Here is a 23,168-nt window from a genome sequence, read left to right as displayed (position 1 = left end):
TCCAGCCCTTATTTATTTTAGTTTAATTTTAAAAGACAGGGTCTCACTATGTAGCCCTGACTGGCTTGGAACTCACCATATAGACCAATCTGATCTCTAGCTCACAGAGATGTGCCTGCCTCTGCCTCCCAAGGGTGGGAGTTCACCATGATGTTCTAGTAAATCTTGTGGGAGTTTTTGGTTTTTGAGGTAGGGTCTTGCTATGTGGCTCTGACTGTCCTAGAACTCATATTGTAAACCAGGTTGGCCTCATAGAAATCTGCCTGCCTCTGCCTTCTGAGTGCTGGGGTCAGAGGTGTGTTTAACCTCTTGTTTTATTTTTCTATTTCTCTCTCTCTTCTATCTATCTATCTATCTATCTATCTATCTATCTATCTATCTATCTATCTATCTATCTATCTATCTATCTAATATCTATCTATCTAATATCTATCTATCATCTATCTATCTATCATATATCTAACTTGTTTTTTCAGACAGGGTTTCTATCCGTAGCTTTGGCTGTCCTGGGACTCACTCTGTAGACAAGTCTGGCCTTGAACTCACAGAAATCTGTCTGCCTCTGCCTCCTAAGTGCTGGGATTAAAGGTGTGAGTCACCCCCACCCCCACCCCCACCTCCGGCAAGATCTATTTTTCATTTCTGATGTGTATGTGTGAGCACCTTCATGTGTGTGTGAGCACCTTCATGTGTGTCTGTGCACCCTGGTCATGCCTGGTGGCCCTGGAGGCCGGAAGAGGGCTTCAGGTTCTTTGGAACTGGAACGATAAGCAACTTAGAGTTTCCATGTGGTTGCTGGGAATTGAACTTGGGTCCTCTACAAGAGCAGTAAGTGCTCTTAACTGCTGAGCCATCTTTCAGGCCTTTGAGTACTTTAATTTTTTAAGAAGGAGAATGTATCCTTGTATTATTTATGAACTTACAATCAACTTTTAAAAAGCAATGTTTACACGGAGAGTGGGGGTGTTGAGAGAGAGAGAGAGAGAGAGAGAGAGAGGAGAACAGGATTCTGTAAGAAGTGGTGCGGTGTGGAGAACTGCTTTCCTCCCCCAACAAGCCTGTATTCCAGTCCTGACCTTGACAATGGCCTGCCAGCAACCCTAGGCATGCCCTTTAACTCCCTGAGCCGATACCCACTCATCTGTGGAGCAGAGTCGGCACAGGCGATCTTCAAGGGCCATGGTGACCAGAACAAAGATCTAGGTGTTTAATCTACCATACCCATGGTTTCTCTTCCAGCTTTTACCTCCAAAACATTTGGGCTTTCACTGGGTGACAGTTAGGTTAAGGGCTGTGAGACTGTATCTGGTTCCAGCCAAGGACTTCTGCAGGAAGCTTAGCTGGGTAACTTAGAGACAGACCCTGCCGGCAGAAGCCAGGAGAGGATGCTACTTACTTCCATGGTATACCGTACTGTGGGGTTCAGAGAGTCTATTTAGTCTGTCCCCAGACAGAACTAGGAAGCACAGATCCTTGAAAAGCAGACTGTCTGAGGAAGAGCTGTGGGGAGATTCAGAAAGCTGAGGTAGCGCTGTAGAAGAGGAAAGGGCTGACTAGACAGGGTTTTGCGGTTGGCTAAGCCTCCTCCTGAGGCCTGTGGTGTTCACTGATCCGCATTGCTTTGGTGAATACTCAACTGCTGGGTACCACTAAGTCTGACAGAGAGCAGGAGTCTGTTTTATATACGTAAGAGGGTCTCCACAGAGGCAGCAGCCAGTGGCTCTGCATCCCCCTAAGTTAAGCCAAGAGGAATTGGGCCAGATGGAAAGAAAGAGTGCCAGTGAGGGCCACCCGGGGAGGACCGGGGACCCTTCAAGAATCAGGTAAGTAGAAAAATAGCTGGCCATCTTCTGCAGTTAACGTTAATGAATGTCGTGCAACCCAGGAGTTCTTTGTCTTATTCAAACTGAAAAATGGGGAAGTGTGTGCATGTGTGTGTGTGCATGTGTGTGTGTATGTGTGTGTGCATGTGTGTGTGTGTGTGTGCATGTGTGTGTGTGTGCATGTGTGTGTGTGCATGTGTGTGTGTGTGTGTGCATGTGTGTGTGTGTGTGCATGTGTGTGTGTGTGCATGTGTGTGTGCGAGGATGCCCAGGGTTAGGCTGTTAGTTGGTGCTGGAGGATGCCTGGGTGTCTGTTAGAGATTGGGTATAAATGTGAGGTGCCCACCAGGGACTAAAAATACTCTTAGCAATATGAATAAACCTTAAAAACAAGAGGGGGGTGCTGGAGAGATGGCTCAGCAGGTAAGAGCACTGACTGCTCTTCAGAAGGTCCTAAGTTCAAATCCCAGCAACCACATGGTGGCTCACAACCATCCGTAATGAGATTGGATGCACTCTTCTGGAGTGTCTGAAGACAGCTACAATGTACTTACATATAATAAATAAATAAATCTTAAAAACAAAAAACAAAACAAAACAAAACAAAAACCAAGGGGGGGGATGTAAGAACCATGAATGTCCTGTCTTAGTTTCTTTTCCTGTTGATGTGATAAAATACTCGGACAAAAGCAATTTAATAAAGAAAAGGGTTTATTTTAGCGCTTCATTCAAGGTGCGCATAGTAAAGAAGCTAATCGCAGCGAACGGGAGCTCCAGCTCTGTGCATGTCCCTACATGACACACGCAATGTCATCGTAATCCTCTGCTTAGGGGGGTGAGTCTACTCACAGCTGAGATTGGTTGGCCTGCAGCAGCTAACTTCATTAGAGGCCCATCTCCCAGGTGGTTCTAGATTTTGTCCAGTGGAGAACATGCATGGAACAGGTGTAGTAACACACGGTTTTAGTCCCCAGCAGCACCCAGGAGGCTGAGGCACAGACCAAGGCAGGTCAGTCTCTGTGAGTTTATGTCCAGCCTGGTTGGCATAGTAAATTCCAGGCTAGTCAGGTTACATAGTGAAACTCTGTCTTTACAAACAAAGAAAGTACTAAAAAATTAAAAATTAAAAAATTAAAAATGCACACACTTGGATTACAGGAACATATATGTGGTTGTTGTGGATGGGGGTGAGGAATTGAGATAAAATAAGGATGAAGAAACTGGTGTAGTAGCTTCAGCCCCCTCCCAGGTGGGAGAGCAGGGCGAGCCGGTAGCCAAATGTCTGTGCACATTGCGCCCTCTATTGGATATGAGGGCTACCAGTAAGCGGGTCCTGGAACCGAAGTAAGACGTTGGCACCCGGAATGCCCATAGTGTGTGTGCACCATCACTCCCGTCCTGTCTTCCCAGTAGAGATGCAGAGTGAGGGCCAGAGAGCCAGAACAGGCTGAGGGGAGTCGGCTGGGAACAGAGCAGTCTGAGGTAATCTGGCCATCAGGGCTCTGGCTGCTTCTTGTGCAGAGTCTGGGAGGGTTCCACAGGCTGGCCTGATCCCAACCTGTTCCAGCTGAAGCCTACTTTGGCATCTGGCAAGAGCTCACTTGCCTAGTCCTCTACCACATAAACCCAACACAGTGGGGCATGCCTGTGGTCCCAGAAATTAAGAGGTAGAGACAGGAGATTCTGAGGTTCAAAGTCATCCTTGGCTGGTTAGGGTTGGGGTTAGGGTTAAGGGTTAGGGATAGGGATAGGGTTAGGGATAGGGTTAGGGTTAGGGTGGACAAAGTGTGGTCTAATGGATTCATCTCATCACGTAAAACGGCATGCTGGGTCCTGGGTACCTTAGTGACTTAGAGGAGGGCCCAGACTATTGTGGGTGATGCCACCCCTGGGCAGGTGGTCCTGGGTTCTATAAGAAAGCAGGCTGAGCAAGCCATGAGGACCAAGTAAGCAGCATCTCTCCATGGCCTCTGCATCAGCTCCTGCCTCCTGGATCCTGCCCTGCTTGAGTTCCTATCCTGACTTCTCTCAGTGGTGGACTATGGTTGGAAATAATACAGGCCAAATAAACTTTCTCACCTTGCTTTTGGCCCTGGTGTCCCATCCCAGCCATAGTGATCTTAGCAGGAATTCTAAGTAAGACATTTCTTTGCCCCCAAATCTGTCCCCTCACTCCTGCACCTGAGTCTTCTTTCAAAAAAAAAATTATACATTCTGTGTGTGTGTGTGAGTGATACAGCTCTGATTTATTTATCTATTTATCTATTTATTCACTTTCGATCAAGCCCATCCCGTCTCTCCTCCCAGTCCTGCCTTTATAAATCCCTTCCCTTTAACCCCTCCCCTTCTCCAGCACAGACTACCTTAACCTGTTTAGGATCTTCCTTGGTTCCCTGCTGCTCCTAGAGGTAATTTAGATGCTAGGGCCTCTGGTTAGAGTTCCTTAAACCTGTGTCTTCCAGACATCTACTGTTAGCAGCTCTGTCACCCCCCCAGCTCCCACCAGGCCATACATGTTCCCCACAGTCTTTGCTCACAAGGGATGGTTCTGCTGACTTCCCATGCTTTTTCCCACCCGGTCAGGCCCCCTCGCTCTTCAGGCCTGGTTCTTGCTGGTGCCTATACAAATGAGACTTCCCTGAAAAGTAGCAATTCCCCCCAGCTCCTGTCACTGCACTGGTTGTTAGGGGCTGAGGCTTCGATGCCATCAGTGGAGGACTTACTCAGCATGCATAACCCGTCTGCACCGCATAAACCAGATGTGAATCCCAGCACCCCAGGAGATGGAGGCAGAAAGATGACAAGTTCAGGGTCATCCTCTGCTATCTAGCAGGTTTGGGGCCAGCCTGAGATACATGAAGATGCTAGGCCCCGGAATAACTAATGGGGTCAGGGAGATGGTTTACTGGGTGTCTTAGCTTTGTTGCTGTGAAGAGACACCATGACCGAGGCAACTCTTTTTTTTTTTTTTTTTTTTTTTGGTTTTTCGAGACAGGGTTTCTCTGTATAGCCCTGGCTGTCCTGAAACTCACTCTGTAGACCAGGTTGGCCTCGAACTCAGAAATCCGCCTGCCTCTGCCTCCCAAGTGCTGGGATTAAAGGCGTGTGCCACCATGCCCGGCCCAAGGCAACTCTTATAAAGGTTGGCTTTTAAATGGGGCTGGCTTGCAGTTTCAGAGGTTCAGTCCATTATCATCATGGGGAGAGGCATGGCAGCATCCAGGCAGACATGGTGCTGCAGGAGCTGGCATTCTCTAGCTTGGTCAGAAGGCAGCCAGGAGGAGTCTGTCTCAAACTAGGTGGGGCTTGAGCACTAGGAGACCTTTAAGGCCCACCCACACAGCTCCTCCAGTAAGGCCACACCCACTCCAAGGCCACACCTCCTAATATTTCAACTCCCGTGGGCCAAGCGTTCCAACAAGAGTGTATGGCAGCCAAACCCATTCAAACCACCACAGTGGGCGAAGGTGCCAAGGCTGACGACTGGAGTTCCATCCTCCATCCACGTGGTAGAAGGTGAGACCTGATTCCCAGAAGATCCCCCGCACCTCTCTATGCGTGCTATGGCACGCATTCCCCAATACCTATACACAAGTAAAGAAAAGCAGTTTGTCACAAGTATCCCTGGTTTATTTCATGTTGGAGCAGCCAGCCCAGCTCTTGATCTGCATGTGGAGTGACAAGAACCTGTCCTATGGTCTTTGTCCATAGACCCGGAAGGCTCGTTCTTGGCTTGATCACACGGGTGACTTGATAGCTGTATCATAGTATCATAAATGATTTGCTGAGCCTTGTTTCTCCCTCCCACTCACTGGGACAAAGCCCACATGGCACGCCTGAATCCTCCCCGTAGCCTGCAGGGCCAGTCCAGTCTCTTTCCCTATTCCTCCTGCCCCTAGGCTCCAGCCACATGGCTTCCTGACGTCTCCTGGCTTCTCGGCTTCTATACTGCTCCTTTCTGAGGTCCTCCAGCTCTTTTTTCAGGGTCACTTCTGAGAGGTCCTCTTGCCCACTCTAAATCTGACTGGCTCTGCTTGCTCCCTTGTTCTGTTTAATATCCTCATGGTAACTGGTCTACCTCTTAGCTCAGTTGCTGCTCACAAAGCAGGGAGGGGCTCTTGAGAAGTGAATGGACCCCGTGTCAGGGCTGATCTTTCTCTCTCCCCTGGGTTGGCCTGTTTCTATAAGCTCCATCACACAGGGGCTGCTTATCCCCTCATTCCTGTTTATCTTCCTGGCATTAGGCCCTGGGCGTGGCCCACGGAGGCTCTGAAGCTTCTGTCCCATGTGTACGTATGTGAACCCACACGCGTGTGGAAGCCCAAGGTTGATGTTGAGAATCAGCCTCGGTCATCTTTATTCTCTGAGGCAGGCTTTCTCAATCAAACCCAGAGCTCTCTGAGGCAGGCTTTCTTAATCAAACCCAGAGCTCTCTGATATGGCTGGCCTTGCTAGACAGCTCTGGGGATCAAGTCCCTTCTTCTGTCTCCCAGGATTGGAATTAAACACAGGCTGCCAAGCTCATCTGTCCTTTACGTGAGTTTTCAGGAGATTCGAACTCTGGTCCTCATTTTTTTTTTTTTTTTTCAAGACAGAGTTTCTCTGTATAGCCCTGGCTGTCCTGGAACTCACTCTGTAGACCAGGCTGGCCTCGAACTCAGAAATCTGCCTGCCTCTGCCTCCCGAGTGCGGGGATTAAAGGCATGCGTCACCACCGCCCGGCTCCATAGTCTCTCATAAGAGCTCTGTCTTAGTTTGGGTTTTACTGCTGTGAACAGACACCATGACCAAGGCAACTCTTAGGAAAACAACATTTAATTGGGGTCAGGGATTTATCCCGTGACTTTCTCGCCAGTTAATTTCTTCACTTCTCAGACACAGTAAGGTGTCTCTTAGCAACTTCAGCCAACTGGGAAGAAAACTGAGACTCAGAAATGCACAGTGATTTGCTGGAGGCCACACAGCAATGGTGGAAATGTCTGGCGGCCCAAGGCCAGCGCTTTTGTTTCTCCAGAAGGCCAGGGCATAAAAATAAGAATGTGTAAAAACAGCCTGAGCTCCGTCTCCTTGGCAGCGAGCGTGGCATTGGCAGACTTTTTGCTCAATTCTGCTTCCCTCAAATGGTTAAGAATGCTGGCTGCTTTGCAGACAGGAGTCTAGCATGGCTGTCCTCTGAGAGGCTGCCCCTAGAAGCTGACTCAGATGCAGATGTTCACAGCCTAACAATGGATGGAGCTTGGGAACTCTTATGAAAGAATAGGAGGGATTGAGAGCCCGGAAAGGGATAGGAACTCCACAAGAAGACCAACAGAGCCAACTAACCTGGACCCTTGGGAGCTCCCAGAATCTGAACCAAAGACCATCCACAGGCTGAAGCTAGGCCTCCCCATACATATGTAGCAGATGTGCAGCTTGGTCTTCATGTGGGTCCTGAACAACTGGATTCCCTAAACATCCCTAAAGCTGTTGCCTGTACTGTGGAATATGTTCTAGCTGGGCTGCCTTGTCTGGCATCAGTGGGAGAGGATGAACCCTGGGGGGGGGCATACGGGGGGCAGAGGGGCATCCATCCTCTCAGAGGGGAATGAGGAGGGGATGGGAAAAGGATTGGGGGAGGGAGTGACTGGGAGGAGGGACAGTGATAGGGATGTAAATTGAATTAAAAAAAAAAAAAGTACTGGTTGCTTTCGTAGAGGACCCAAAGTGGCAGTTTACAGTATTGTCTTCCAGCCTCCACTGTCTCTAGGCATACCTGAGGTGTACATACATACATGTAGGCAAAGCACTCACACATACACACAAATACATTTTTTCCCTCTGAGACAGGGTTTCTCTGTGTAGCCCTGGCTGTCCTGGAACTTACTTTGTAGACCAGACTGGCCTCTAACTCAGAGATCTGCCTGCCTAATGCTGGGATTAAAAGCATGCACCACCACCTCCCAGCTCACAAATATATTACAAAAAACAAAACAAAACAAAACCAAAACCTTGTAAAAATCTACACAAAACATGCTGTTTAACTATTTTCAAAACGTAGAGTTGAGCGGCACTTCACACATGTGTGCTGGTGTGTGGAGTCGCTGCCACACCACTCCAAGCCTCACTTCTATCTAAGTCAGCTTCTACCTCTCCCCAGTGCTCCACTGTCTCTGGGGATTTCCTCTAATGGCCATTTCATGTACCAGGGAACCAGAAGGAAGATGCGTTCTGTGCTTTTTTGCTTGTTTGTTTCTCCTTCTCCTCCCTTTCCCCCCTTCCCCCTTTTCTTCTTTTTCTTCTAAACTCATAGAGATCTCCCTGCCTTTGCCTCCCAAGTGCTGGGATTAAACGTGTGCGCCACCACACCTGGCTCCACTCCCTTAAATTCGGTTTTTAATACAGCCATCCTAGCCCTTGTGAATGGCATCTCACTCTATGCATGTGCATTTAGAGCTGTTTTATTTTTAGTTCTATATCTGTGTATGGATAAATGCACATACGTGCAGGTGCCCTGGGAGGCCAGAAGAGGGTACCAGAACCTCTGGGAGTTGTGAACCACCTGATATGGGCACGGGAATCAAACTTGGGTCCTTTGCAAGAGGCAGGGCATGCTTTTAACCACTGAGCCATTTTTATTGCCCCTTACGGAGGCTTTATTTTATTTTATGTTTGTTTATTTTATTTTTGAGACAGGGTTTAACCATGTACCCCTGGCTGGCCTGAAACTGGCTATTCAGACCAGGCAGGCTTTGCACTCAAAGATCCACCAGGCTTTGTCTCTCAAGGACTGGGATAAAAGCATGTTCATACCCAGCCCACTCACCGCCGTTTTAATTTACATCTTCGGAGGACTAATCCTCTTTGCCCTTAAGCAAAGCAGGTCCCCCACTCACGCCCCAGTCTCCTCCTCTACACCGAGCCGTGGGAGAGTTAGATGAGTGGATTTTGGGAAGATTTAGCTTCACGGTAGACACACAGCAGGGCTCCTAAGACAAACTCAGTCGCTCTAGCGCTTGTGAAATCCTGGCGGAGACTGGCTGCTTCGTGGGTCTCCTGGCTCTGATCGGCAGTGTAAGTTACAGGAGCTCCCCCTTACTTAGCGTCCCCATCCTCTTTCCTGAGCACACGGGAAGTCACACTGAGCTTCTGCATTCAGAGGTAGAGCTAACATAACACTCTGGAGGGCAGCGGTCTCCGCCCCCCCTTTGTGTTTCTAGCCATTCTTGGTAGTCCTTTGCCTTCTCAGCGGAATGCCCTTCAGACTACTCAGCTACTGCCGCATAGTGGACAGTCTTGGAAGTGCATCTCTTCCAGGCTGGGCTGCAGGAGGTCTCCTTAGGTTTCTTCTCCCTTGCTTGGAGTGGGGACAACCATGAGACACAATTTCCATCCCAACGTCGCCACGGAACCAGTCAGAACCATCCTCTACAACTCCCTTTCTTCCTGCTCTGCTGCCCCACAGCCCCTCCAGTTTTCCCAAGAGCACCCCCGAAAAATCACAAAGCCAAGCTTGCTCAGTTCAGGATCTGCTACAGGGGCTCTGGCATAAGACGTAGAGCACCCACTGTGTGTAACACCTTGTGCAAAATGCTGAAACAGACAGAAGAAAACCAGCTGCGATTCCTCCTGCATCCGCGCTCAGTGCTGGCTTGGGCTAATCCAAAGTAGCAGAAATACCAGTCGGCTGCGTTGCTGTCACTGTGCGCAAGCGCAAGGTTCAACACTTGCGATACGAGACTTTCTTTGAACTCTGTAACAGAAAACAAAGGCCCGGCGAGGTCAATATTTTGGTGAGGTCGCACGGCCTGGAAGTGGAGGCACCCACTGTGAGCAGTGCTTCTTTATAGTGCCTCCTCTTAGTAGGGAACCACGCGCAGACCCACCAACTGATGCATGCAGAGAGAGGGTCGCTCCAGGCCGCTACGGACTAGTAGAAGGGACTTTTGCAACTGGTCTTGGCAAACTTCCACGGGGCTAGAGAGATGGCTCAGTAGTTAAGAACACTAGATGCTCTCTCTTCCAAAGGACCTGAGTTTGCTTCCCAGCATTCCGTGGTAAACTGCTCACGACTGCTGGTAACTTCAGCGGTAGGGGACCTAACAACCATCTCTGGTCTCCTGTCCCCCTGTCCCCCAGAGAGAGGGGAGGACCGATTACCTGGGTGTCAGTAGGGCAGGCCCCTTTGAAGACTGTCTCGAAGTTGTCCCAGTAAGCCAGCCTCAGGGAGCTGCCACAGCTGAGGTACCACCATTAGCTGGACCCTTGCGGCAGAGCCCTTCCATGACATCATCAGTCAGACTCTAGGCATCAAAACGATCAAGTCAGGCTGTTGAACAGGATTAGAGCACTGAGTGCTGAAACTTCTAGGCATCTCTGCTCTTCCCAAGCAGAGTGACTCTGTGGAAGTTGTGTATCTTCTCTGCTTTGAGGAGATCATCTGCTGAATTCGGAGCATGGCTGTCACCGGCCTCTGGACTTGAGAGCGAAGTGAGATTCTTTCAGAGCAGGTAGAACACAGCCTTGTGTGTCACAGACGCCAACACCATTATTTTTATTGTTATTACAGAAGGCCAGGCCAGGCACGTCTAAGACTCCCAACTTACTCAGGGGCATTGATCTCTTTCTGATGTTTCCTGACCCCCTCTGTGTTCCTGGGATCAAGATTAGTGGGGGTTGAGCAACAGGCCACTCAATGGTTAAAGTCCCGGTCAGTTTAGACTTGAGTTCAAGCCCCAGGACCCCTCCCAACTGCCTTCTATAAACACCCCCATTCCCATATACAGACAAAATAAATACAAATGTAATCAAGTTAAAAGGAGAAAAAAAGATAAAGGTTCCTGCCACCCTGTGTCCCTGCCCTCCCCTTCTGGCCACATCTGTCCCACACAGGGCCTCTTGTGTCTCCCGACTCCAGCCCTGGGTAGCAGCAGGACCTAGAAGAGCTGAGGGGGAAGGGGTGTCTCAGGGATACCACCCTGGACAGTAAAGGAGGACTCTGGTCCCCAGCCTTGGGCTTTGTGGTGGGGGGTGGGGGGTGCTAGCTGTTGATTTGGTGCCCTGCACCTGTGCAGAACCCAGCTCCTGTGTCTTGTGCCTGCTCACCCGCCCTGGCAGGCCTCACGTCTGGTCCCGGGGACTTTTATGGGCTCTTAGTAAACAAATGGTGCTTTATTTGTTTCTCAGCTCACCTGGTGCATGGAGTCCCGGTTAGCCTGTGGAGGCAGAGGCCACAACTGTGAGGAGCCCGGAGCTGGTGGGGGAGGCTGGGGCAGTGGCCTTCTCTGAAGGATCGTGGCTGGAGGCATTTCCTGTTTCAGGCAGGTGCTGGTGTTTGAGAAGCCAGGGCCACGTGCAGGGTGAGGCCCAGAACAAGGGCCACACCTACTGGAGGCCTGTTCCAGCCCAGAGCCTCACGCTGCAGTGACAGGGCACTTCTGTTCCTGGCTTCAAGGGCCCTTTTGAAAAGCAGCAGGCGTTTTCGCCATAGCAGTTCTGAGGTTGACCTGGTCTCTCCTTCCCTAGCCCCCAGCCCTAGAGTATTGGGAAATGTACCTGAGACAGCTTACTACTCCACAGCTATTTCAGAGTTTTATCTGCAGTGAGGACCCCTCTGAAAGGGAAAAACTGATCAGCTGCTAACTCCAGGAGCTTGTGACGAGGGATGGCCTTGCTTTCTTTTGTCCCAGCGTTTGCTCGTGGTTAGAGGTTCTTTCCTTTTGCATTTCCAGTCAGAAATGGGTCTCTGAACTGAATAGCTCCACTCTGCCCAAGATAGTCCCTTCTTCCCTGAGCTCTGGAGGGGCAGAGGGAGATGTGACCTCTGTGGGCAGCTTATGTCATGCCCCTTGTGACTGTAGATCTTGGTTCTGCCTGAACCTGTGCTGAGGGCCAGGGGGGCTGTTACTCCTTGTGGGTCTGAGATGCAGGGTTAAGTTGACTCAGGTGGTGGCGCCTGCTACCTTCCTGGTTTTGTTTATTCTGTACACACACACACACACACACACACACACACACTCACACATACACTCAGACTCACAAATACACACACAGACACACAAACATACACACATACTCATATACACACTAACATACACTCAGACTCACAAACATACTCACACACATATTCACAATACACTTTCACATACATTTAGACTCAAGCACACACACACATACACTCAGACTCACAAACACACACACAGACACACACACACGTCTTTTCTCAAGAACTCTCCACCTTATTTTAAAAATAAATATTTATTTATCTTTATTTTCTGTGTATGGGTGTTTTGCCTTTTTTGTATATCTGTGCACTGTGTTTGTGTAGTGCCTGTAGATGCCAGAGGAGGGTGTCAGATCCTCTGGGGCTGCAGTTACAGATAGCCATGAGCTGTCTTGTGGGTGCTGGGATTTGAACTCAGGACCTCTCCAAGAGCAGCTGGTGCTCTCAACCACTGAGCCATCTCTCCAGCCCCTCCCACCCCTTATCTTTTTGTTTTGTTTTCCTTTTTTGACACAGAGTCTCTTACTAAACCTGGAACTTGCTAGACTAGCCTCTACCCCAGATGAATACACTGTGTAGTCCAGGCTGGGCCAGAATTTGCTATGTAGCCCAGGCTGGCCTCAGGCACTTGACAGACAATTCTCCTGCCTTAGTTAAGTGTTTATTAGCTTTGGAGTTTTATTTCCATCCTTCTCCTGTCTGTCCCTCTTCTCTCTGGGATAGGATCTCTGTCCTCTTGCTACTTTGCAGAGCCTCCTTAGCGGTCTAGTCCAGACATTACCTGAGATCCTTTGGACCCTGGGAACATCTGCTGTCATTCTGTCCTTGGGGCACTTTGAAATCTGACTCGGCTCCCTCCTGCAGGCTCCTCAGGAGTGAATGGCGCAGACAGGCTCTTCTCACTGTCTCTGCCCTTTTGCTAAATGCCAGGTGTCAGAGACAAGGTACAGGCTGCACCAGGAACTTGCTCTTGACATGGACCCAGGCCCAGGGGAGGGACAGGCCGGGATGACATGACAGTGCTCAGTGCTCTGGATCTCTGCCTAGGGGTCCCTTGCTGGCACGGTCAGAGCTGGTCCATACATGCTCATGGTAGGTTGGATTATGATGTCAGAACTAGGGTCTCCAACTCGATGAAGACCCTGTATCTAGCAGCATAAGTTTCAAGAGGGAAGAGCATGTGTCCTTAGGCCAGGGCTCAGCTGGACCACATAGCAGGACTGCAGTGCTGGCCAGAGTTGGCGTCCCAGGGAGGAGACTTCTGCGCTAAGCAGAATGGGCCTTGGCAAGGACTTAGTGGGAGCCCTGGGTGGCAGTGGGGCCCGAGCTCTCCCCTGTCATGTCTGAAGCTGTGGCTTCAAGGCCTTTGTCCTCTTGGGCTTAAGGGAGCTTTGTCCCTGCTTTGCTTTTCAAAACAGGGCAGATAGCTTCACAGAGGCCAGGGCCAGGAGACCCACCTCTGCCTTCGCTCCGAGTGAGCTGGAGAAAGTCTCTCCTTGCCCCCACTCCCTCTTCTGAACACTATGGGCTTGGCCTGGAGAGATCTGCAAGGCCCTCTGGAAGTCTTTGGGAAGATACCAGCATGGTGGTAGATGGTCTTCACCTTGTCACACCATGCAAGGAGAACGAATAGGACAGGGCTCTGAGGTCCCCTGGCTCTGTGGTCCTCTGTGGCTTTTCAGAAGTGCAGCGCTTCCTTGAATCCCCTAGTGGTTAGCTTTGGCTTGCTAGCAACCACCAGGACATTCCTATTTCCCTGCTCTCTCCCCCTGCCCCCCATCGCTTGCAAATGGCACTGAGTATGTGTGTGTATGTGTGCATGCATGTGTGCATGTGTGTGTGTGTGTTGGCTCACTGAGCACCCCCCCTACAACCCAACTCATCTCAAGGCACCCAGCCCTGAAGTAGCAGTGCAGAGATTTGAACTCACACAGCCTCGCTTACTTGAGTCCTCATGCCCTCTGCCCCTTTGGGGAGCCCCGATATCTTTTGGCTAGGTCTTCTGCACACTTTCCTAGCCCAAAGCACAAGCTGACGCAGACCTCCATTTCTCCTGGCTCCCCACAACCTCTGTCCCAGCTGTGCTGGCCTTCCAAAGCTTCTGTTTCCCTCTATCTTTCTGTGTTCCCAGTGTCCCTGCAGTGGAGATCTCTGAGACACCCATTTCTGAGACTGAGCAGGGTAGAACTCGTGGGGCAAGATATCCTCTAATGGCCCAGAAAGTCCAGAGCACTGGGCCCTGGCAGCTGGCCTGGCACATGCCTGGCATGGCCAGCCTGCAGGCAACGTGTTTGCCCTGCCGGAAACTTCAAAGTTATCAGAGGGGAGTGAAGGGGCTGGGACTTGTAGCTCTTGGGACGTGCAGGGACTCATGCGCTGGAGTGTGTGCACGTGTCTCTGTGTGTGTGTCTGTCTGCACGTGCAGCTGTGTGGATTTCAGGCCAGAGGAAGGGTGGGAGGTCTGCATTCTCGGCTCCCCTCAGCCTCTCGTTCTAGCCTCGTGTGGGGGTTCTCCTGCACACGACCTGAGACACTTCCACGTTAGACCTGTCTCCTCTAGTGGGTGATGATACAGCCTGGCTCTCTGTGTGGACAGTTCCAGATGGGGATGTCCTGGGGACACCTGACCAAGCCAGCCTGAGACTTTAGCCTGGGTTGTAACCCCCCATCACAGACTCAGAAATGAATGGGGAAGAAAGGGCTCTTTTTTCCTTCAGTTGCAGAGCTAAGAAGCAACCCCTTGAATGTGCTTGCCCTCCTCTGCCCTGCTTCATCTCCTGGGTGTTACATTCCACAGTGGAAAGTGATGCCTTGCTAAGATTACAAACAGGGCTGGCCTGGGCTGCCCTGGGATTGCAGGGGCCAGCCTTTCCCACATGGCTCTCCCCCTGCCAAAGGCACTGGTAGGGGCTGATACTGGTACATCCCAGCCTGAGGGAGAATCAGGACCTCTGGGGACGGGATCGTCTGAGGCATCCTTCTTCCATGGGGGTTGACACTTTGGAGAGTGAGGGGGGTCTGTGTATAGTTGTCCCTAGTGGGTTCGTTCAGGGGATGGCTGGGGCCTAAGCCCTTGGATCTCTGCATGCCTGGCCTCTTCTGCCCCTTTACTTCTGTTCTTACCCCCCCCCTCAGGTTGAGCCCCCATCCATACTAAGCTGGAGATTTCCGCAGGCTGAGCCAACCGCCTGACCCTAATTATGGCGCCTTCATCCTGTTGGGGTTAAGCTCCTGGTGGCCTTCCCTCCCCTACCCCAGGGGCCAGGTCTGGGGTCAGAGACTAAGGAGGCCCAAGCCTGCTATGGCACCTCAGAAAGAGCTGTCTGGTGTCCTCCTGGGGGGTGGGGCTGGAGGAGAGGAGACCACTACGGGTCCAGGCCAAAAGGTTAAATGGTTTCTCTGGAGAAGCCTCGGGACAGGGAGTTATTCTGAGGGCACTGGAATCTGAAGTCCAGAGCTCTGAGGATAGTTCTACCAAGAACCATTGAGAAAGAGTTCGAAAGGTAAGCCTGCCTTAGCCCTACCCTGGCTGGTTTTCATTTCCCTATTGCTCAGGACTGGGCAAGTATGGCTGGCCAGAAACCCTGCCCAGGGGATGGCCACAGTCAGCCGACTTGAGAATCGGCCTGTGGCACAGTTAAAGAGTCTGAGGCTCAGTGAATGGCAGGCTCTGGACACAGCTCACCCAACAAGCTGGGACTTGAAGTTTCTAAGCCCAGGCCAGGTCATTTCCTCTTGCTCTCCTCTGTTCCCTGGAGACTTCTTGTCTGCTGTCCTGTTTGTTGAGTATCATCTCTTCTCATCTCATCTGTGTGTGGAGCTATGTGGCAGAGAGGAGAGGGTCACCTCTTTGTGCCTTGCATTCCCCTTTGTGATACCGACGAGAGGGAGAGGTAATCATGGGGGAGGGATAACTATTTCTGCTTCTGTCTGGGGTGGGGGGCTATAACAGCAGGAACAGGAGTGCAGAAACTTCTAGATCATGTGTTTGGAGCCAGGTAGAGCGGCTCTGCAGAAGGGGACCTGATTTGCCTAAGAGCCCCGCAGTTACAGAAATGACCACTAGGTGTCAGCCTCAGCTCATACTTGAAGTGAGGCTAGGCCTCCCGGTTGCAAACTCCCCTCTGGAGAGTTGGTTGCCTTAGAGGAGTGGCACAGTTGCTTAGGTGGGGCAGGTAGTTGTTGCGGGAAGGGGGTCTGCGTGACACACCTTCCCAGGACCCGGATGACCTGGGTAAGAGGCTCGCTTCAGATTTTATGTTCAACAGTTTGCATTCTCCTTTGTCTCGGGATGTATACAGATTCTGCTGCACACAGAGGCAAGAGGACCCACCCCTGCCCCAATCCCTGCAAGCCAGATCCTGTAAAGACAGCAGACCAGCCAGTATCCACAGCAGCCCTGTGCAATAGGTATGACTAGCAAGTCCCACACTACAATGAGAAAACCGGTGCTCGCACCTGTTACCCACTTAGAGGAAGACAGGGTCCCCCGAAGGCAGATTCTTTTCCTCACAACAGATGGATTTCTGGAACATTCTAGGATGTCACACTTAGGCAGGCTTCTGTAAGGTTAGGAGTAGTATGGTTGATGATATCCAAAATGAGTCCAGCAGATGGAAGAGGGGTCTTGGGGGTGCCTGGTGTCATACACAGGCAGGTTGTAGACACAGGGTGAGTGGGAGCCATTCTCTGCCCATGTCTTCCTCTGAGTAGCTCCCATCCCATGCTTCTGTTCCCTTCATCTGTGAAGTGTCTACAGGTAGACTTTTTTCCTCTCCATTCTGTCCCTGACACCTGCTCCTTTCCAGGACAGATACTAAGATGGACTGGACAAGCCACCCCCATACAACACCACTTCACGTTTAGACCAGCAACTTCTCAAGGTGTTTTTGATTTTGTGTTCTAGCAATTAAAAAACAAAAAACCCCAAAGCTGCGTAGATACATACTTGTGACTTAAGATTTTGTTCGTTTGTTGTTTGAGACAGGGTTTCTCTGTGTAGCCCTGGCTGTCCTGGAACTCACTCTGTAGACCAGGCTGGCCTCGAACTCAGAGATCTGACTGCCTCTGCCTTACAAGTGTTGGGATCAAAGATGTGCATAACCATGCCCCAAAATGTAAATAAGCATTTTTATATATTTTTGTATTGCCCCCCTTTGGTGACATATACTCATGCTAATTGAACAAAGGGATGAGACACAAAATGAGAACATGCATAGGTGTTCTGGTGCTCCCTCCCAGCATGCCTGTACATGTATGTGACAACCTGATTGCTGCAGGCGTGGGGGGAGGGGCAGCTAAGCCCCTCTCAGGATGGCCACCACTCAGGATGGCCCACCTTTTCTGTACCAAGCCGAGGGAGGGAGAAACCTCAGCCACAGGTGGGAAGGGGGAGCCGGGCTGCGTCTTGGGATAGGGAGTGGGGGCTGGGGGTTGGGGTGGAACCGGCATGACCTGGGCAAAGCTGGTTCTTATCCTACATTCTAAATGCTGGACAGGTGAGCTCATCTCTGCTACTTCAGGTGACACAGAACAGGGACGCTATGTCCTAGATGAAATCACATTTCATGGGCTTTAGACGGTTCTATTCCATTTTAAACATTAAACAGTTAGATACCCCAGCTTCTCACATGGAACACTCTGGAAGCTCTCTCTTAACTACATACATGAAGGACCAGGACAGAGACCAGCTCTAATACAGTCTGGGAGAGCAAGCTATCCTCACAGGGTTCAATTTCCCCCTGAGTATGACCAGATCACTGAATTCCCACTGTCTGGGCAGGGCAAGTCCTTCTGCAGAGCCAGCACTTGAGGACTTCCAAAAGGACCTGTAGGAAAGAGGGGGTGGGAGGTCACATGTGCTGCTCATAAGGGACCATACCCTCTTTGGGCTCACTTCCGCAGGACAGGACTCTCTCCCCCAACCCTGGACAAATGGCTTGTGAAGGATCTGTGTGCCATCGAGAGTGGCTGCCAGGATGGTGGCTATGACGGCTGGCCCAGTTGTGGGTGCCTTTGTGCGCTGTGACTGGGTGTCTGTGTCTGGAGTCACTGAGCGCTTGTTCTGTGGGGTAAGGGGTGTGGGGGTGGGGGCATGGCCTGTAGCAGGGAGGTACGTGAGGCTGGGCACGAACAGCCTCACCCACCAGCCCTTCTCTTGCCAGGTACAACCAGCTGCTTCGGACCAATGCCTACCGCCTCCTCCCTTCCCTGGGCACGGCCAGGCCGGGGGGCAAATGACTTGGCCGGCACCTCCCTCACTTGGACCCACTGGGGTTAGAGCCAGCTCACCTGGGGCGCAGGCAGGGTTCCTTGCTGGTGGGTGCTCTGCCAACCGCCCCCTTTTCCGGGACTCCCAATGGGTAGACTGGGGAGGGGGGGCACTGGCCGAAAGACAGGCCCCCTTCTGTCCCACTCTGTAGATGGGTCGAACTGGGCACAGTATGCTTGATGGATAGAGAGGACAGTTCTCTGTTGAGGGCCCAGGAAATGATTTCCATGTAAATGAGATGCAAACTCCTTAATGAGTTTGCAATTAGGAGTCCAAGCCTGCCAGGCCTGGGCAATGCCTTTGGGTTTTATGAATGGGCCGGGGCCGGGAGGGGGTAGGCGGCGCGCCGGTCCGCCCCCACAGCTCCCTGTCTCCGCGCCCGCGACATGCCGCGCCGCACGTTGCTGCCTCCCGGCCCGCCGCAACTTGGCCGATCGCCAGCGGGTCAGCTGCTCCGGACCGCGCGGGAGGCTGTCGGCCAGAGTCCCCGCCACGCTGCCTGCCGGCGTCGCGTTGGGGCCGAGGACACACCCCCTGGGGCCTGGTTAGGGCTCTGTCCTCCGGCGCCCCTTTCCCCGTTATGGGAATGGCTTCTTGCTGCCGAAATAGCGAAGCTAGCCTTTGGGCTGGGAGCGCACTGGTTCCTAACTTGTAGGGCTGTATGCGCGTGACCTTGGGCAGGGTGCAAACAGAGGTGACAGAGAGGGACCAGTTCTCACCCCAGAGTTCCTGCATCTCCCTAGCTTCCTTCTTTGGTTTTCTCCTGGCTTGCTCTCAAAGGTGATTTCCACCAAACCGAGGGCACCTGCTTTGTTGTATACAAAGCTGCCTGCTCCCTGTCTGTTCCGGGCCCGGGTTTGCCTTGGGGTTGAAAGGAACGGCCTTCTAGGTGGGTGCATGTGCAGGGGAGAGTTACGGTCCCCCAAGACTCACCAGATTGCCAGTGTAGAGTCTTCTTTCCTCAAAGCTTCCTCCCCTCCCCCACTGCTTTCAGAGTAGATTAACTAATTACTTCCAATTAAAGTGTCTAGATCTCTGTACCTCCTGGGCTTCAACACTGCCCCTAGGAGTCTCCCTAGGCTGCCTGGGTCTGAAAGGGACCTGGCCACTTAGGGGGATCAGTGAATCAGTTAAGTAATGCAGGGGGCCACAAAGGAAGCCCACTGGGTCATGTGCTTGACAGGGAGGGGTGCAGACAAGCCTGGCCCTCTGGCTGCAGCATGGAAGTGTGGCCCTGCTTCAGGCCCTAATGGGCCCGGGAAGGTCAGGAGCTGCCGTCTTTGGAGGTAAGTCAGCCCGGTGAAGGTCCTGTGCAGATGCCCAGGTCTAGAGAAGCAACCACCAGAGGATAACCCAGAAGCCACCAGTCCTTGGGGACACTTGTAGCCTCCCTCACCCAGGATGTCCCTCCTCTGTCTAATCTTGCTCCTTCCTCCGCCTTCCAAGTGCTCCACCCCTCACTGGTCTCAGCGCTAGCCCAGCCCAGTCTATCCCAGGCCCCACCCTGACCCCACGTGTGGGACGTGAGGGGAGGGATACCTGGCATCAGAGGTAAGGTGATGGGTTGTGACCTAAGTCTCACCTCTGGACAAGCTGGCCTGTCTTGGTCAGGCAAGCTCATGCCAAGCTGTGACTCAGGGCCAGGGCCTAATTCTACCTTGAGTCCTGCTGTAGCAGGGATCTGGGCTTGGATCTCTGTGTGTATGTTTCTGGCTTCAGGTGTCCCCTCTCTCTCTCAGCTCCTAGGTTCTAGGGTTCTGGCCATAGCTGCTCCTTCTAGCATGTTGCCCTGGTAGGAGGTGGCAGGGAAGGCTCTCTGGAAGGAATAAGAGTTTCAGGGGCAGAGGGCAACTGAGCTATTGAGGGCAGGAAGTGCCACTTCTGGGGTGTCAAAAGTCTGTTTGCCAGCTTGCTTAACCCCTAGGTCCATGTAAAGCCAGTCACAACTTCCTCACGTCTAGGAATGCCTCTTTATGTATGCTCAGGTCAGTGACAGGGGAGCGTAATGTTTTCACTCGTTTCTCTGTCCCTTGTCCCCCTTCTCAGACCTTCCCAAAGATCTGTAGGACTCTGTTTTTCCTGCATTTCGTACTGGCCAGCAGAGGGCGCTGTCCAAGGACTGAGGCCACCAGGGAGGTGGGCAGAGAATCCTTCCTTGTGTAGGGCTAGTAAGTCCGGTCTCCCCGGCCTGTCCTTCCCCCCCTCCCCCCAACCGCCCCCCAGGAAGTTTGCCTTTCTTTCTGATGATCTGGACTTAACCTGTCAGAGGGTTAGAAGTTAGACAACAGGATGAACCCAGGTGGCCTTGGGCAGGAAAAAGAGCTTGAGGGACGGGGACGCCTCTCCCAACATCTTAAACGGGGAAGGCGCACTGGAGATGGCCGGCTTTCCTTCCCTGACCTTGGAAGAAGGGTTGGGAGGGGCTGCATAGACTAGCTGGTGTCCCACCCTGTGGGAGGGACTGCTGTGGACATCTGGGCCACATCTGGGATCCTGGCAAGACAGCTCATGGGTTATAGGATTCAGCCCCTGGTGGTCTCTCATTAGGCTCCCGGGAAACCCTTTACAGACAGGTACACACCTGCTACAATGACCTGTAGTTGTAACACCACCAAATTCGGGCCGACTCAGTTGTCCTGGGCAGCAGCAGGCTCCACTAGATCTTTCTGTAGGGCGGGGGTGGGGGTGGGAGCTGATACTGGCCTTATGTCCTGGGGTCCATTCTTCCCTCCAGGTGGGTAGGAGGGAGAATTGAGTGTGGCCTCAGCACCTTTCAGAAACTCTGCCTCATGGTAGGCCGAGTGGGGAAGGGGTTACAGTTGGGTCGATTCACACAAAAGCTCTACAATGTGGTTGGGACAGAAAGCGAGGGAGGGGATAGCAGGGGCTATTCTTTCCTGCGTCTAAGGGTCTGGGGTCTGGGTGGGGAACAACACAGAGGGGGTTAAAATAAAACCAAACAAAAAAAAAAACCCAACCAACCTCTGGATCCGCTCCCTGCCAGGAATCCCGGGAAGGGAGCAGGAGGATGGCCAAAATGGCCTTGCAGAAAGGAGTTGGAGAGGGAGGGGGAGGGGGACGGGGACCCGGGCCGAGCGCGGAGCCCACCCGGACTGTCCCCCTGGTCGGCCCACTCGGGGGGCCCGGCCCCTCTTCCCAGCCCCTTCCCCGCCTGCGCGGCGCGGCGCGGCCCCTCCCCCAGGCCGAGCGCCGCCTCCCCCTCCCCTCCTCCCCCTCCCACCCCGCGCTGCAGCTGCTGCCGACGGCCCATTCTGCACGTAGCGAATGGAGGAGCCGCACAAGGGAGGCCTCGAGTGCGCGCGCGCGGGAGCCCGGGGCCGCGCGGGCGGGGGAGCGGAGAAGTGAGCGCGTGCGCGGCGTCGCGCCGCGTCCCGGAGCGCGCGCGCGCCAAATTCCGGAGCGCGCGGTTTGTCCGCGCGCGGCTGCGGGGCTGGTGATGCTCAGCGGTAGCCACCAGTCCCTCTCTCCCAGGGTCCCTCCGCATACACACTCCTTTTCCAATCAGCGCAACCTCTACCCAGGCCCCTTACCCCCCCCCCCCCATAGCACTGTTCCTGGCGCATAGTAGGCTCTTCTTGTAGTAGGGGTGTTGCGATGCATCGATTGACTAGCCCAATGGGGTCACTGCCCTGTAATAAACCAAGAACTGGGCGGGGAGCTGAAAGAAGAATGAAACCGATGGTCCGTAGCCATAAGAGATAACCATGTTTCCTCTAGGAGCCTGCACCTAAGGCAGGCCCCATGAAACGCCCTGTAAGGGCCTGGAGAGGTAAAAACCACTAGAGGCTTTTTACCTCTCTTTCCTCTGGATAGGACCTCCCAGGGGAACGCCTTCACTTCCCTTTCTTTGTCACCTGCACCCCACTGGGTGTCCAGGATCTGGCGTGGCTCTGCCCACACCTCTGGCAAGGGCGTGTTAGGGTGAACATAGAGTCTGTTCTGGGAGGGTTCAGAGGCTATAACATGCAGTACTCCAGAGGCACCCTCCCCACTTCCTTAATCCTTGATCTCAGAGGTTGACAGGTAAATAATGTAGAGATTGTTCCTTCCCTACGTGGCCCAGGTTGGCAGTGTGCTTCCCTGAGTTTGCGGGGGCTTCCCTAAGTGTGGGCACTTAGCAAGGCATGTGTAGGGGCTTGCAAAGGGATGAATACTGGCTGCCTTTGGCCCCCTTGAAGGTGGTAGCAGGGGCGACTTCGAAAGGATGCTAATCAGCTAATCAGTAGCGTATTGGGGTGAAGGTGGCTGAAGGCTCCTTGTCCTATACTTGATTGTTTGGCCGCTCTGAGCCTGCTTCAGGGATCATCAGTAAGTGGCAAGTCTCTTCTCTTTCCACTATTTTGATTGGCTCAGGGGCTGGGAACTTTTCCCTCAACGCTTATTTCCCTGGACAGAAGTGAATTCAAAATGCCAGAACTGGCAACACCTTGGAATCCAGAGGTGGGTTTTCAAGAAAGCTAGAGACTAGCTACTTGTCTCGTTTACGTCATCAGCCAAGAATGAACCATTCCATACTAGTTTCCAGACATTAATATCTGAAACCTTAAAAAAGAGAGTTACTACATACTTCCCGACTCTCTTAATCAGAGGCTTCGGAACATGTGAGTCCATGACTCCTGGCTGTGGTCATATTTCCTGGTGGTAACAGTGAAAGACTAACCTTTACACCAAACACCCATTTCATGGTTTCAGCCTTTTTCCTTTGGGGGTCAAGGATTGGTTTTGTTCTTTGGAGACAGGGTCCCAGGCTGGCCTGCAACTGTGTAGCCCAGGCTAGCCTCCAGCTAGTGGTCTTCCTTCCTCTGCCTTCCAGGTGCTGTTTTTAATTCCCTCTGTCCTCCTGTCTATGTTTAAAAACTCACCTGTTGATTGCCACGACTATTGCCCTGTTAGATGCTACTTCTACAGCCTTCATTTTGGGGCCTTCAGCAGACCCACCCCCCAGCCCAGCCCATCCTTCTCAGCTTGTTTCAATTTGTCTGTGGGCTGAGAAACCAGAAAAATCACATCTGTTAGGAGATGTGGAAAACAAGATCTGTTGAATTTGACAAACTCTATTAAAGTTTGTCTGGAG

At 52.2% G+C, this 23,168-nt stretch overlaps 2 long non-coding RNA genes across 2 annotated transcripts; both read right to left on the bottom strand.

The window, feature by feature from the left end:
- Positions 1-8,527: 8,527 nt before the first annotated feature.
- LOC147000409 (uncharacterized) lies at positions 8,528-11,132 on the bottom strand. The gene is made up of 3 exons (XR_015045903.1): positions 10,991-11,132; positions 9,960-10,102; positions 8,528-9,552 (listed from the first exon to the last, which is right to left on the bottom strand). It is a non-coding gene; the product is annotated as an uncharacterized LOC147000409 (long non-coding RNA).
- Positions 11,133-16,761: 5,629 nt separating this feature from the next.
- Positions 16,762-19,503, bottom strand: LOC147000408 (uncharacterized). The gene is made up of 2 exons (XR_015045929.1): positions 18,094-19,503; positions 16,762-17,630 (listed from the first exon to the last, which is right to left on the bottom strand). It is a non-coding gene; the product is annotated as an uncharacterized LOC147000408 (long non-coding RNA).
- Positions 19,504-23,168: the final 3,665 nt, after the last annotated feature.

Source organism: Mus caroli, unplaced genomic scaffold, assembly GCF_978045245.1.
Source record: "Mus caroli unplaced genomic scaffold, Mus_caroli_1 scaffold_18, whole genome shotgun sequence".
In the NCBI taxonomy this organism is placed as follows: Eukaryota; Metazoa; Chordata; class Mammalia; order Rodentia; family Muridae; genus Mus; species Mus caroli.
Note: the sequence above shows the minus strand (reverse complement) of the source record. Positions and strands in the feature narration are given on the sequence as shown.